This window comes from Fundulus heteroclitus, unplaced genomic scaffold (genome assembly GCF_011125445.2).
Source record: "Fundulus heteroclitus isolate FHET01 unplaced genomic scaffold, MU-UCD_Fhet_4.1 scaffold_55, whole genome shotgun sequence".
NCBI classification, from domain to species: domain Eukaryota; kingdom Metazoa; phylum Chordata; class Actinopteri; order Cyprinodontiformes; family Fundulidae; genus Fundulus; species Fundulus heteroclitus.
This window is the reverse complement of record NW_023396978.1, coordinates 2,370,291-2,385,619: the sequence shown is the minus strand read 5'-3', so window position 1 is coordinate 2,385,619 and position 15,329 is coordinate 2,370,291. Positions and strand designations below refer to the sequence as shown.

Below are 15,329 nucleotides of genomic sequence, written 5' to 3'. Positions count from 1 at the left end.
TCTTGCCCAGTCACTGGACATGGAAGCATCTGCAGTACATTTTTACATGTACAGTATAATGTGTTCTGTGACTGAGTAAACACTGTATTTGGACTTCACTGAGGCTGGATGGCACACTTTATAGAAGTTGGACACATGCCTGCCTATCTGCTCGTCCAATTTGTTTGATCGAATGCAATCAAAATAACTTATTTTTGTGATATAATCCAGACAAGAAAAATGCAATTGTGTTAAAAAAATTATCTGAAAGTCTGTTGTTCACTGGAGCCAACATAGTTTAACTGTCTTATTAGCTCTACGTCTTGCATGAATATGGTCAAATTATAAGGTGTGAAACTAACAAAAACTCAAGGTCTGCTAGCCTTTATGCACATATAGCACAAACTGCCAATTTTAATGTGCTTAAAAATATTTTTTTTGAGAAAACATTGCCCCCACCAGTCAGATTTTACGTAAAAAAAAAATAAAAAAATAAATAAACCTTCTTGTTATGCTACTCCTGCTGTGCTGACAATCTGTTATTTAAACGATTAAAAGCCTGCACATTTTTAGACAGCATCACTGTCTGCGTTTAGTCTTTTTTTTAATTATTATTATTTAGTGTGGTTTTGAGATCAGTTTCTGCGGTCAGTCTTTGGAAAATCCTGATTTGTGGAAGTTTGTTGGGCCACAATGGTTTGATTTCCATCGGGCCAACTTTGCTATATTTAGATTTCACCCTTATGTTGGAGAGACATGTTTGTTAACTTAAGTTCACCAGCATTGTGAGTGTTTTTATTCTTCATACACTTTCAGCAGCAGCAAATGAATAAGCATGTTGTACGGGGATGTCGGTGTGTGTCATTGAGAAAGCAGATGGATTTCCAGGCCACGTGCCGCTGGTTTCCAGCCTAAGGAGCCCACTTGGAGCTCAGCTGGCTTTAATCAACGCAATCATTTACCACTCGGGTGGGTGAGTGGTGCTCGATGGATCCCTGAGCGACACCTCCCCTTCCACCTCTGCTCTCTAACAACACTCCACAGCATGGAGTGATACAGAATATATTTACATTGTCTCTCCTGAGCACGCGAGAGTATGAAGAGCTAGGCTGAATACGTGCTCCCACACTTCCATCTGTTTATTTAGTCATTCCAGCACACACAAACACACGTACCTATAGGATTACAGTGAATTCTATGTTTATATTGTAACTTACTTTTAAGAGTTTTGCCGTAATTTCTGTTTATAACCGAGCAAAGTTGGGGCATAATTTTATTTAAGGGTAAGAGTAAATGTGAGGCTTTCAGGTACCGGTCATGTTACTCCTTGGCCATTTTGTGCATTTGTATGATGGGTTCACAGCTGAAAATGGTCCAAAAAGAAGCTGCTAATCGCTAGGCTTTTCATACTCCCATACTTTTTTTTTTTTTTTTTTCGGTACTTGATTTGGCAACCAATGCTTTCTCTGTGATCTACTAATAGTTTGTGGTTATGTCAGTCCAATATGTAATATCTACTAACAAGGGGCTTCTCATAATTATTTTAGTGTGATCAGAGGTCATATTCTGTTATATTTCATAGTAATACACTGGGATAAAAATAGATTCCTAACTAGGGAATTTGGGTGCAATCTTAAGTCTTCAGGAAAAACAAAATCTATAAAATTCCAAATTTATGCAAAGCCATGGTGACACTGGAGGAGTCGCAGTGGTGGAAGAATCTGTTGAAAGGAAAACTATTAGTCGTGCACTCCTGGCCTTTATGGAGGAGTGGCAAGCCACTATTAAACTAAAGCCAGTAGAAGTCTGCCACACCCCACGTAGGGGACACTGCCAATGCCTTGAAGCTTTCCTCCGGTCAGATAAAACCGAGATCTAACTTTTTGTCCTACATTGAAAACAGTATACGAGATAAACAACAACAACAAAAAAAAAAAAAACACGACACATCATCTTGAAAGCACCCTTCCAATAGTGAAATGTGGTACCGGCAGCATCATGCATCTAGGGATGCTTTCATTGGCGGAGACGGCAACGGTGGCAAGTATCTAGGTTCCAAGATGAAAATAACCCTAAGCATACAGTCAGAGCTACACACATACAGATACATTCAAATAATCTGTGACAAAACTTGAAAATTCCTGTTTCACAGAATCTCACTACCCAACTGGACTACGCTTGAGCTATTTTACAAAGGATTAGAAAGGATTTCAGTCTTTAGATGTGCCAAGCGTGTAGAAACATTCCCTAAAAGACTTGCACCATGATTACAGAGAATGTTTGCTCTACATAATATTGCACCGCAGGGACTAAAAACAAACGCATGTCACCGTTGTCAAATTTCTATTACGCAAATGTTTTAAAAATCACATATCACTCTCCTTCTTCTTCAGTTAGGCAGAACTTTATGTCTGTCTATCACAATAAGTCAATAAACGGCCTTAAATTCTTGGTTGTAACTGGAGATGCACCAATCCAGTTTTTTCCGATACGATACCGATACCGATACCTGGACTGAGCTTATCGGCCGATACCGATCCAATACTACTGCTGAACGAATGAACCATATACCTTGCCATGTGAACTGAAGGCATCAGGCTTGACATAAACATTGTTAAAAAAAAAAGCTCCACGTGCGCTTAGCATGGTGATTTAGTAGGTGCATATTTAAGTTTGTGGTGTTGACTTTATGCATTTTATCAACACCATTTTTACGCTGCAGATACTGCATGTTGCAGTCAGACGATCAAGTTTGAAATGTTTCCAAATGGCAGACTTGGCTGGGTCAGGTGCTTGCTACGTGATGCTCTGTGTTTGCTCAGCACTAGCTGCCGTGTGATGACATAACCAGCGTTACAAAAATAGAATTGAAGTGACTAGATCGGTGTTACTGTATTAGTGTGTATGATAATAAAAATTTAAATGCCGGGATCAGAATGCTGGATTTTCGTCATTCATTCGATATCCGATCCAGGTATCGGATTGGCGCATCTCTAGTTGTAACCTGACAAAATGAGAATGTTCATCAGGTATTGACATGTAAGCAAAGCACTGTATATTGGCACTAGCTCATAGGGTCTCTGGTCTATGACTCGGTGAATGGAAAAACCTGACCAGAAGCCCAAGTTTTGTATCACTAACCAAGACTGACAGAAAAGTTAAATCCAGATTTACCTTTATTACACATATATTGGCTGAAAAGCCACATTTTTAACTGTCTAAGATGACAATCTGCTTGAAACAGGCCGTCCTGCTGCACCTGTGTAGCTCAGTAGCAGTTATGAAGCTTGGGAAGATCTGCGGTGGTGATATCCCTCCCTATACTGTGACATAAGTCGAAAAAAATGGAGTGACTAATTAAGATTGGGGCTCTTATCAGTTCAAGTTGTCTGCAATCAACGCTTGCCCCGGCTGTGTACATACAGGTCTGATGGCTTCCTGCAGGCAGGGCTGCCTTGCGCTTATCAGCTCAAGGCGCTGGGGTAGTCCTGACCCGGCCCGGAAAGTTAAGGGTCTTGCACGCCCCTTTGTGTCTATATGTTCCTCTTAACCACTGGAGGGTGTGTTGACCCAGCAGAGACGAGCTTAATGCATGTGACAATAAGCTGGAAGATAATGTTCAAGGAGCCCCTCAGCTAAAGCTAACATTTATGATGTCTGACCTTTCCCTTCGCATACAATACAACTGGACAGATGGACTCACCGTGTTTGAGTGATGTTGTTAAGTCAAAGGTCAGCTGATAAGTGGTCAGATGTTTTTCTAAACGGATTGTTAAAGTCCTTTCATCTGCACGTCTTTCCTTTGCTACCGTAATCTATTAGTGTGTTAGGCAGCAGGTTTTAGGTATTCCATGATTGATTCCTGAATTTACTTTTTTCACCCTTCTGAGATTATCATGGTTCCTATAACGCCCACAAGTAATACCTACTGAATCTGCGTTGAGATGAGAAGTAGATCAGAACGAACTGTTCCAACCATGTGCAGAGATAAACAGGAAGTGTTTGTTATTCTTCTAGCTTCCCCAGAGAGCTCACGAGATTCTCTCCAGCTAAGTGCAACACCCATCTATCGTTCCTTGCATTACAACACACAAAAAGAAAGGCAGGATGTAAAAAATAAAAGTTAACTTCATGCTTATTTTCACCTCAAGTTTTCCATGGGTCTCACTGCACCTGTTGGTCACTTAGAACCAGTAGGATTGAGGGCCAAAAAGGTGGTCGAAATGTTTGTTCAGCTGCTGTTTCTGCAGAAAATGAACAATTTTCCACATTTTTTTTTTCTGCATATTTTCGCATTGGGTATCAATCATGGCTCACTAAACAACGCTTAGCATCATGCAATTAGACTATTGAAGAAGTAAATAGAAATTAAGAATACTGATTAATTTTACTGTTGGTAATGCCACTATCAAAAGTGTAGTTAACAAACAAAATACAGAAATATATTCGCAGGCATCTAATATTTCTATTCTGCCCTCCCAAAAATGTCTTACACAGTTAGCCCAAACTTTGCAGCCACCAGCCATACTGATGTTTAAACTCTTGGCTAACAGTTCTGTTAGAGGTAGTGAGAAGTGAAAAGTGTCATTGCATCAAAGTGAAAAGTGCAAATGCTACAAATGAAGAGTTTATCTGGATCTTTGCTTCTCAAACTCTGTTAAATGAGTGAATATGTGGCCTTGTTGGTTCACTGATCTGAAAAGGTTTTGAAATATTACAGAAAATGTGTCCACCAAACTACTGGGATTTGTCGCAGAGTAAAAATAGCCTGTATTGTTCTAAAAACAACACCCTCTCTTCCGATGAGCTCATTGGATATGGCTTTCATTTATATGTGACAAAATAAAGCTTCTTATTGCACAAAGTTTTTGCTTTTTTTTTTTGGTTTCCCACTATAGTATTAGTTGTGTGTCATGTAAACAGTGAATTTTTTTTTTAAATCCCCAATTGTGCCGCTGTTGGTGGAATCCAAGGAAAAGTGACCTTGGCTGTTCACACCACTGCTGTAGGTACTGCACTTTTAAGAGCTTCACACCAATTACTTGAGCGCAGGGGTCAGGAAACAAGGGGGGAAGGCCATGAATGCAGACACACCTGTTAGCAGGGCATGACCCTCAGATCTATTCATTGCCATTCTGGGACAGCCTTGACCCTGTGTTTTTGGTCTCACGCAGAGTCGGGGCCAGACATTTAATATCCAGTGTTTTAGAACAGATCTAAACGTTTTGTCACACTTTGCAGATGTTGTTCACCACACATAAACCTGTGATAAGCCCTAGATGGATGCAGGGGCCTTGATTTATGACACTTTGGATCAGCTCTAAGAAGAGACATTATTACATGTGGAACGGCTGAGGTAAATTTTAGTTTTGGGTTCAGACTGGTGTCTGGATTTCGAATGGTAGTATGAGGAAAATGTTATAAAATACAGGTGAGCTGCATGGCTGAAATCGGTTCCCCTACATATGGAACACCCCATGCTGCCAATTTAATAGAAACATTACTGAATGTATAAAGCTTTCTTCCGAACGAAAGCATATGGAAAAAGAGCAAAGTCTACAGGATTTATTTTTTTCCATTGCTATACTGTCAGTCACTGTTCTTCTCTTCATAATGAACACACCTGGGTTCATACAGGCCAAAGGGGAACTATGAAATATGAGTCATTGTAGAGGAGGTATGGTTTTCATGTGGACCCTTTGTACCTTATATCTCATATTTCTAAATCCTAAAGGGATTGACTATTCTAAAGAAACCGTTCTCATACAATTTCAAAGGCTCCCATCTAGAATTAAAAGTTAACTATTTCACGTGTATATCCTCCAGCACATTGCTGACAAGCTTGAATGTTCACATTGCTATACTTTATTGCACATTGCTTAAAAAGCTATTTTGGTATCATGTCCGAAATCCTGTTGTAACCCCTTTCTAGAGACATTCTAGACAATTTAGCTGCTGTCATCTTTGTGTTAGAGCAATTGCTCTTTATGCCTGCTTAAACCCCAATATGTCACGCTGAGAAAGGGGAAAACCAGAAGTCTTAATGCAGCCTTTTTAGTATCACTGCTAAGCTGGATGAAATCATTGCATGGTCAATCAAAGACTAATACTGATGCCCTTCATACCCAGAGATCAAAGTATTACATCATTGGTTAACGCGCCGAAGCAGTCATGAGTCAGCCAGCGGAAAGCCAAACCATTGTCCAAAGATAACAGCATTTAGCTGGCACACATCCACGCAGACACAAGACGTACTGTGGAAGCCGGCGGTTGGATGACCTTTGACCTGGCCCAGTCTGCCTCTCAGACAAAGGAGGCCTTCAAATGCCCATTACTTTTTTTTTAGCAGAAAATAGAAAATGTGCTTATTGTGAGTTATCCTGGGTTTAAAGTTAAACACAGGTTCCTTAACGTTTACAGTCCCCCCCCCCCCATTTTTTTTTTTTTACAGAAAAAGAGAAGTCAGAAGCAGAGTGTAAGAGTAACAACCCGCAGAGTGTAAAGAGTCACCATAAGGGTACATTTATTACATTTGAATTTATAGTTTACTGCCTTGTTATGATTACTTTAGAAAGACGGATGGCACAGAGCTCCCGGCAATTGTGATTTACAGCTAGCATACAATTAGACCATGTACACAGGATGTGCCCTCGCATTTACACTGTCAAGAGTTCAGGCTTTGTGACAGCAGCGGCACTTTTCTCAGTGGCAATTTATCTCTGTGCGGGCGTGAAAGAATTGCTTGTGTGCAAAGTGCTGCCGTGAGGAATTCCTGGCTTAAACAAAACAAACTTAAATGAGAGCTGTCTGGTTCAGAGAAAACCCCGAAATAACACGGCAAGGAACGGCACGTTGTGAAACATGACTGTTTGCCGTGTTAGCTCCGGCAGCTGCTGACTTGGAGGACGATGAGCTTCTCTCGTTTGAGGAGCTTGGAAGAAATGCCAACATCTCTGGAGCTAAACAGCTGTTTCTTTGCAGGCTAACTTAAAATATTTGGGTATGCCAACCTTTAGAGGACAACCTGTTCTTGAATGAGCATCATACAGAACTCCTCTAGGGATTTGCTGTTTCTCAGATTTGGCCGACGTGCAACTGGCAGACTTTTTGACGCTTTGTGTCCTTTTGCCGCTCATCTTACTAAACAATGCCTTGCAGTTGGATTGCCAGTCATGGCATTAGTTTTCGACAATGATTCATTGCGTACAGATAAACCTCTGGCTTTGTTTGAACTGTAAGGAATTAGGAGTGAAGGTTCACCAAAGTTGAAGTCACATTCTGTTTTCGTTTATTTGACTGCGGGAAAGCAGATGAGTGCTGAGTAGGAAAAGCAAAATCCAAGCATGCCCTCAAAAAATAAAAGAAGAGCAGCTGGCGTTATAGTTTAGTGGGTTGGGGGTTTGATGCTTATCTCAAGCATGTCAAACTAGCTCCATTTGCCTCAATTACCAGGCTGTGATGGATGACACAGGAGTAGTTGTAGTGCACTTAGCCAGCGTAGCCTATTCCAGAGGGGGTTTCCTAGGGGTTTCCTCCAATGGTTCGGGATAGTGAGGTCACCCTGGAGAGAAAGTAGACGTGATGTTGCTGTGAAAGAGAAAGGAAAAAGACTGGGGCGGAAGTGGACGTCTTGGAGATAAGCCTACTTTGTCTCCTAGCTGGGTTAATGGATACGTCCCAAGGGCTCGCTTAGGAATGAACCAAGGCTTTACCGCCTGTGACTTGGTGTCATCTGTCTCCAGTCCCCTGAGAAAAATGAAAAATGGCATTATAATCACCTCTCTTTTCCATTCCTTTTGCATATAAATGATCGGAAGATAGATTATGGTGTCACAAAGAACTGATAGTTGCTTCCATTTTAGTGACAGAGGTTATTAAGTGGCACCTTCCAAGTAATATATTTGCAGGTTAGCATTAGATGCCCCAACACATCGGGTGTTGACTGGAATTGTACCATTTGTACACTCTACTATCCCTGATTGGTTGTGGCTAGTTGGAATGTATAAATTCCATACTTTTAGTCGATCAGTGAAGGCATCATGCCAACCTGCTAACATGACGCTCTTCAGTGTGGAAGTAGTGACGATAGGACAGGAGTGATTGAAACTATTTTAAATTTAGCTGTGATGTTTGAAATGAAGCAGAGGAAGAAGAGTATTTTCTATAGACGCATGTGATCTTCAAGCAGCTGCTTTTAAATTGGTTTAGAATTAAGCAAATAAAAGGAAGCTGAAAGTATAACAGCAAATTACCCTATTGGATTTGTTTATGGACATTCAGGAGTAGGAAATTTCATAGGGATAATTTTTACTGTACAAAAAACTGAAATAACTTTTTTTAATCATACTTGTACTGTTAAGGAAATATATTTTTTACTGACTAATCAGTTGGTGAATGCATTTACCTCTACAAATGTAATTAGTCTAAAATAGTATGTAATAGATCTACCCTAACGTTGTTTTAACTGTATAGATTATGATCAATCACGTCAGATGGACTGTATTTGAATAGACTGCAAATCTAAGATAAAAACGGTAAATCACAGGGTTTCTTCTCAATCAGTAAGTTAGACATAGCCGTTATGTTTTTGTTGACGATTAACTCCAGTTCTTGTCAAAAATCTTTCTAGAGGTTTATTCTTTATTTATAAAGAATATATATTTATTTATTTGTATGAGGTTCAACGTTTAGGTAGTGTGACAATAGCCATCAAATTTAGATGGTCCACCCACAGACATATATACGTAGACGCGTCATAGGGCGCAGGTTCGCACGTCAACGTCACCGCCATATTGTATGTGGCAGAAAAAAGTTGAGTTCTGTTATTGTGAACGTGGATCAGTGAAGATATATATATATATATATATATATATATATATATATATATATATATATATATATATATATATATATATATATATATATATATATATATATATATAGTGTGTGTTTATGTGTTGTGAATATAAGGTTTAATTTGTTAAATCTAAACATTGTGGTCTTCATTATTTCATAAAACCGTGTCACATGTGAACCTTTAGGAACAGACTTTTTGGGTGAGTATTAAAGAGGTAAAATTAATAATATGAGAAAAAAAGTCCTAAAGTAAAAATAAACTAACAAACACAAAAGTGATAATGTTATGATAAAAACATCATATTATGAGAATTAAGGGGGAACATTTCCAGAATAATCACAGTTTGCAGAATTATTTCACTCCTGGAGTAATAGGGCCAGGTTAGATTATTTTAATTATTTTTATTGTTTAGGAGAATAAATTCAGGAGAATGAAGCTAAAGGGATACGAAAATAAACTTGTAATATTACAAAAAAGAAATACTACGAATACAAAGTATATTCAGAGATTAAAGTCCCTCTGATACTGTTTAAGTGACTGAGTAACTGCAGATTTGCCACATTTAAGATGGCGGACGCTCTGACGCATCGCAGCATAGGCAGAACCCGCCCAATGACGCGTCTACTCTTATATTATGTCTATGGGTCCACCCACATTTCCCCACTCTAACTGTAGGTGTTTGGGATAACTGACTGACACTAAACACAATGCTTTTGAAAATGTAAAATGTAATTTAGAAACTAGCTGCAGAGCTAGTTTTGATACTTCCGCATTAATAAGGTACAATCATCCATCTCTAATCCCATTTGAGTAACCAATCTAATTAAAGTATGTTTCCCTCTAAGCCTGTTAGTAAAAATGTTTATTCATTCAGCTCGCAAAGGATTAGGCAGTGTGGAGAGCAGGTGGTCCTTTTTTTTTTTATTTTTTTTACAAAAAAAATAAAACAATATAAGACGATACAATAATCATTTGAATAGCAAATATGCAATATGTCATATTCTGTGACCTTCAAATGGTTTTATAAAACAAAGCTGATTGTTTTAACCTGGGTTTTTTTCTGTTTTATAATATGGTTGGGGTTAGAAAGGAAATGTACCTCCTTACATTTTTCTTCTCTTTACTAATTTTCATCTCACCTAAATGTTTTGGCTCATCAAACACTTTAAATTTAGAAATTTGTGTGATTTGGAACATTTTAGTACGGGGGGGGAAGCAAAAGCAGATGACATATGTAAGGGTGCAAATAGTTTTTCTCACCACTGAGTCTGAACGGGGAATCAATACATGAATCTAATTTCCCAAGGCCCTACTTAAACATAGTTCACAGTTTACATATTAAGTTTTTTTTTTCCAGTTTTTTTTTTTTTTAGTCATTTTAAAGCTGGATGGCTCTGGGTTTTAAGGGTGCAATGACTGGAATGATGTCGGTCCTGACTGGTGCAGTTAGGGTTTTTTTGGAGCCACTGACCTCTCACTTTTATCCCAGTTTGACCTCTGCTTCTCAGACGTGTCTATGACATGACCCCCCCCCCCCCCCCCCCTGCAATTCCATGCATTACATCAGGCTGAGCTAATGCAGTGAACTTGACAAAGCCAGCTGAGTTTTTTTTTTTTTTTGTTTGTTTTTTTAGTAATCTAGCATGCCATCACACCTTCTCAAAGTGCACTGATTGGATTTCAGGGGAATTGTTTTCCTGGATTGGTCACAGTGGTAATGAGTAATGCCATCTTGGTATGTTTTTATTTTTTTTTTGCCAGTGTGTTTGCTAACAATGAGACTCCCACAACAGGAAGGTGGCCTTTCTTTGGGCAACTCTTGTGATATGCCTTGATCTTAGTGTTCTGTTCTCTTAGTGAAAGAATGCATCGGGTGGAGTTAGGGTGGCGTGCCGGGTGGGGAAACACAAGCCACCGAGGGTCACTTCCTCTCATCTTACCTCTCCCATAGCCTCACGCAACACATCTATACTGTACCGCCGTGCCACAGAAAATCTATCACCTTGTAACTGAACTCCACATGGATGCTGTCATATGCTAGCGCTGGAATCCAGAAAGGGGAGGGTAGGAGGGATGAGCGATCAAAAGACGGAGAGGGTGGGGGGAGAGTTAGAGGGTACAGTGTCAACAGCTCCGCTTGGAGCTCAGTCAGCTGAAATCCACGGCTCGACTCGGAAGCTCCGGACACAGATGGACAAAACACAGCGGCCGCCGTTAAAACGAAGCAAAGACATGGAATCTGAAAGACGTTATCTGAATCCAGAAGATGCCAGGGTGCTTTGAATTTCTCTTGTAAACTTGTGGAGTGGTTCTTTTTCTTGAGTTGAGGTGAGGGGGACGAAGGAAAATTAGTATCTTAGTGCAGCCTCTCTGAACCGGGTAAGTAGTATTTATTTGATTTTGATACCATAAGCCATAGAATAAAGTTTTGTTTAGCCTTTAGGGGACTACATGCATGCCCGCAGATGTTCAGTCCAGTTTAGTCCAGGCTTTTTATCCCTCTGCTCAGTCTGACCAGGGGAAGCCGGACTGCTGCTGAATATAAAATAAACAGTTAGATGTTCTGCGGAGTTGTAGCTGCAGGGCAACAAGGGTGCTTCTGTTCCTTCATGATAAACATTCTACATTTTATGTTGACGTAACCTGTGGAGATGCTTCGTGGGTCTTAAACAGCGGCAACGGCATGGATGTGAAATATGGGTGGTTTTAATGTTTGGGCTCTTTATTCGGCAGCATGACTGCGCTTCCTGTCAGACCCCCAAATCTACTGGTGCAGACTTGGGATACGCTGGGGGGTTATTTTTAGCTATTTTTTTCCTAGAGGTTTTGCCCCAGGGAAAGTCATTTTCTCAGAATTTTGCAAATGTTCGGTACACTTTTCTTTGTGTTCTGTGTTGTAAGGAGTTAGAATAGATCGATGCTAAGATTGTATTTAATTTGCAAAAAAACTGAGAATTGCTCAGCATGTCAAGCATCAAAGAGGAGAATGTGATGCGTCATGTGGTGGGGAAGACCTATTTAAAGCATCATACTATAGCTCACTGCACATCAATCACATTGTCCGAGCCTTTGGTGCTGTCCGTTAGTTTGCCGTTCAGCCTGACAGCCACACATTCCACATATCCTGAGAGGACTGAGGATATTGGCATCATACTCTGTAGCAGGCATGAGTCAGCATGAGACTTTCAATATATATATATATATATATATATATATATATATATATATATATATATATATATATATATATATATATATATATATATATATATATATATATATATATATAGTACAGTATAATATTTTATAAATGTTCAACAGTTTCACAGCATCATGGTGCTGACCCCAAATAATTAAAACACAAATGTATGGTATGATCTATTGGCTTTTATTTAAAACGGATGACAAATGTTTAAAATACAACATCAAATAACAGTGATATTGTTTTGATATTTATTGTTTTTAAAGTTGATTAAAAGCTTGAGCAAAATATAGAATAAATGCCCTATATTGAGTAGTAGTCTGTTTTGCACAGAATTGTTTTGTCTTTTTCCCTTTTTGTTCTTGTAGATTAACACAAGTAACATAACAAGCTTGCATAACCTCCATAATTAGTCAGGCTGGTAAGATAGCTAGCCTGCAGTCACCTGCTCATCAGACATGTTGCTCATTCCTTGCCAGTTGTAGTTTTAAAGATGTTAAATGGATGGTGCTTCTTTAGTCTCCACATCATGACTGGTTAAATAAAAAAAAAATCCTTCCTTTCACCAAGGGGAAGGTCTCGTAGCTTTCTTTGAGCCATCTGAGTGACAGTGCACAGCGACAGACGGGGTAGAGGGAGCTTTGTGTGATTTAGCTGGACAGATCACCGCAGCACTGTCTCTGAACTGTCAATGAAAGAAGATTAAAACCAAAGGAACAGCATGACAGAAACTTTTACTGATCATGATGCCTTTGATTTTTAATAACTTAACTGGCCCATGCCTTTTCTGTCCCGTTTTTACACATTAGAACAGCTAACAGTATTTTTTTACTTGTCAAGATTCTGGAGTAGTTTCCACATATGCATGTCTTTTTTTTTTTTTTTTTTTTTTTTGCGATCAGGGGTCTCAAACTCCAGTTCTCATTGGCTAGTGTCTTGTAACTTTTAGATGTGTTTCTTCTTCAACACCTTAATAAAATAATTTGGTAAATTTAGCAGGACTCTGAAGAAATTGAGGCAACATTCATGGTGAATCGGTGTTAATATAAATAACCTGAATTGATGTGAAATGAAATGAAGTTGACTGCATACTGAGCAGATAATTAATTTGTTTGATTCAAGGATGTGTCTAAAAACACAAGCCCTTCAAGGACCGGTCGTTTGAGAAGCTTTCTTTAGATGAAATAAAAATGGATCATATCCTCTTTGAAGTGCTGCCTAATCGGTGAATTTGAAGGAATTGCTTTAGTTTGCGGATTAGCTATATTTAGCCAATCACATGATTTTCACTGAGGAAAGAAGCTGGAATTTTTAAATGCGCAAGGAAAATGGTGGTGGCATAACGTTCAAGACCCAATAAAAGTTTGTTCTAACCAGTTTCATTTAGTAGTATCAACGCTTCTGATGAGACTATACATAGTTGGAGTCCCATATTGTGTTCTGACTCGCTGTGCTATGGCACGATATGCTAATTGTGTGTTTAAAGGTGCCAGTTGACATGCACCAATCGACACGACACAACATGCCGCTCCTGATTTGCATTCACCTTAAAGCAATGACCGCATACTCCAGTCGTCGGGGGCATTTCTCCTACCACATTTGCGTGCATCTGTTTCCATACACTTAAATCAAATAGAAAGGTCATTAACGAGAAGAAGAAATTAAACTATTTAATTGAGATACGCTGGATCAGGAATACATCTAAAGGTTGCAGTTCACCAGACCTGAGGATGAGAGTTGAAGACCCCACATTAAGGGGTGATGAGAACACCGAAAGATCCATGCATGAGTGCTTTGTTTGTGTTTTTTAATATGACCGAAATGTCATCCGTATAAAAGCTTTATCCTTCAGGTGAGCGGAAAGTCCTTCCACATTGGCTTTCACCAGGGGGCGAGCAGGTTGACATTGCTGAAATAGTTCAGCATGATGCTTCACATAGAAAACAACAAAATCAGTGCAGGCTCTGCACCATCAGCACTCATTATGGTTTTTCATAATTCATCGACCATTACGGACAGATGAGCTGATCTGTCAGGCTTAGAGGGAGAGCGAGGGACGTACGGTAAGCTCCTGCAACCAACTGGCAACTCGATGATTGAGACGACAGGATGGCGCTAGTAAAGCTGCTTTAAACTGATCTTCGGGATCATCTTTATGTTGCGTTTGCAACAGAGCGGTTAGAATGAGTGACTTGAAATATTCTGAGACTCCTAAAGAAAAGTTGCACGTCTCTGTCCCCTTTTTGGAAGTTCACCCACTTCGGTGCGAATGACACAGTTGTATCTGTGCCACTGACACACTTTTTGCAGCTTATGATGCGTAAGCATATCTCCTCTTCACAGCGTCTCAATTCAGTACAGCATTACTGGAGGCTGTTTAGAAAAAAAAAGAACTGGTCACTCCGGGTGTCCGTCCATTTTTTGCTTGGCTATATGTGTCCTAGAGGTGCATTCCAGACATTAACCAGAAGCCTTCTGTCCTCCATGCTGCAGCTGTTGACCTCTCACCCAGGCAAGATTGGTTGCTATTCGGACCGTGGTGCAAAGAATGAAAAGTCAAACAAAGGCAAGGTAGTGAATCCACAGGGAACTGCAGAGAGAACGTTGGGAGGGGGGAAAAAAAGGTTGCACAAAAACAAACATGCAAATAGTCCTGTTTTTGTTTCCTTTGTGCGTCCAACAGTAGAATCTTTTTTTAAAAGTCAGAAGCATCTGTGTAAATTGGATGAGTTTCACTGCAATTCTTTAAAAATGAAAGGGCCCTGGGGTGTTGGAAGGACGCGCGGTCTCTGGGAAGTGCGGCATCTTTTTCTCTCCTGGGAGTCATGGTAACCAGCTCTGCGGCTGTGTCCCTGCCAGGTTTTTTCCCCCGCAAATAATAACACCTCTTTAGTTGGGCCTCGTGACTCTGGCGCGTTCCTCCCAGATGAAATAAGAAAGCAATTTGACACGGCAGGATGGCACTTTGGGGTTCGAGGGATGCGGATGCCAAGTATTGCATTTCATCCCGAGCCCCGTTAATATGTGGGAATGTTGGGGAGCCTTTGGAATGCGGTGTGGTCCACTTTCCTCTCATTCCCAATATTAATAGCAAGCTCTCCAGTCCGTTTGATGGGCCGAGATCCGCCCGATGCCCAGTGGAGAATTGGGTCAGCAGTGTTTAACCTTCACCCAGGACCAACTTTACCATCAGTGTTGCTATAGTCCCATGCTGTATTTGGCTGACAGGCTCCTTTTTTTTTTTTTTTTTCGATCGCCCTTTGAGGTATTTCAGCTAAAATCAAGAGTTTT

General features: G+C 39.9%; 1 protein-coding gene across 5 annotated transcripts in view; it reads left to right on the top strand.

Moving 5' to 3' along the window:
• Positions 1-15,329, top strand: part of daam2 (dishevelled associated activator of morphogenesis 2) — a 128,721-nt gene that overhangs the window by 16,621 nt on the left and 96,771 nt on the right. Inside the window, exon 1 of one of the 5 annotated variants that reach the window (XM_012881857.3) lies at positions 10,977-11,215. The exons of the other annotated variants lie outside the window; for them this stretch is intronic. The gene's annotated coding sequence lies outside the window, so the exon portion shown is untranslated. Of the gene's footprint in view, positions 1-10,976; positions 11,216-15,329 lie in introns of those variants that run through there. 5 annotated transcript variants of the gene reach the window in all.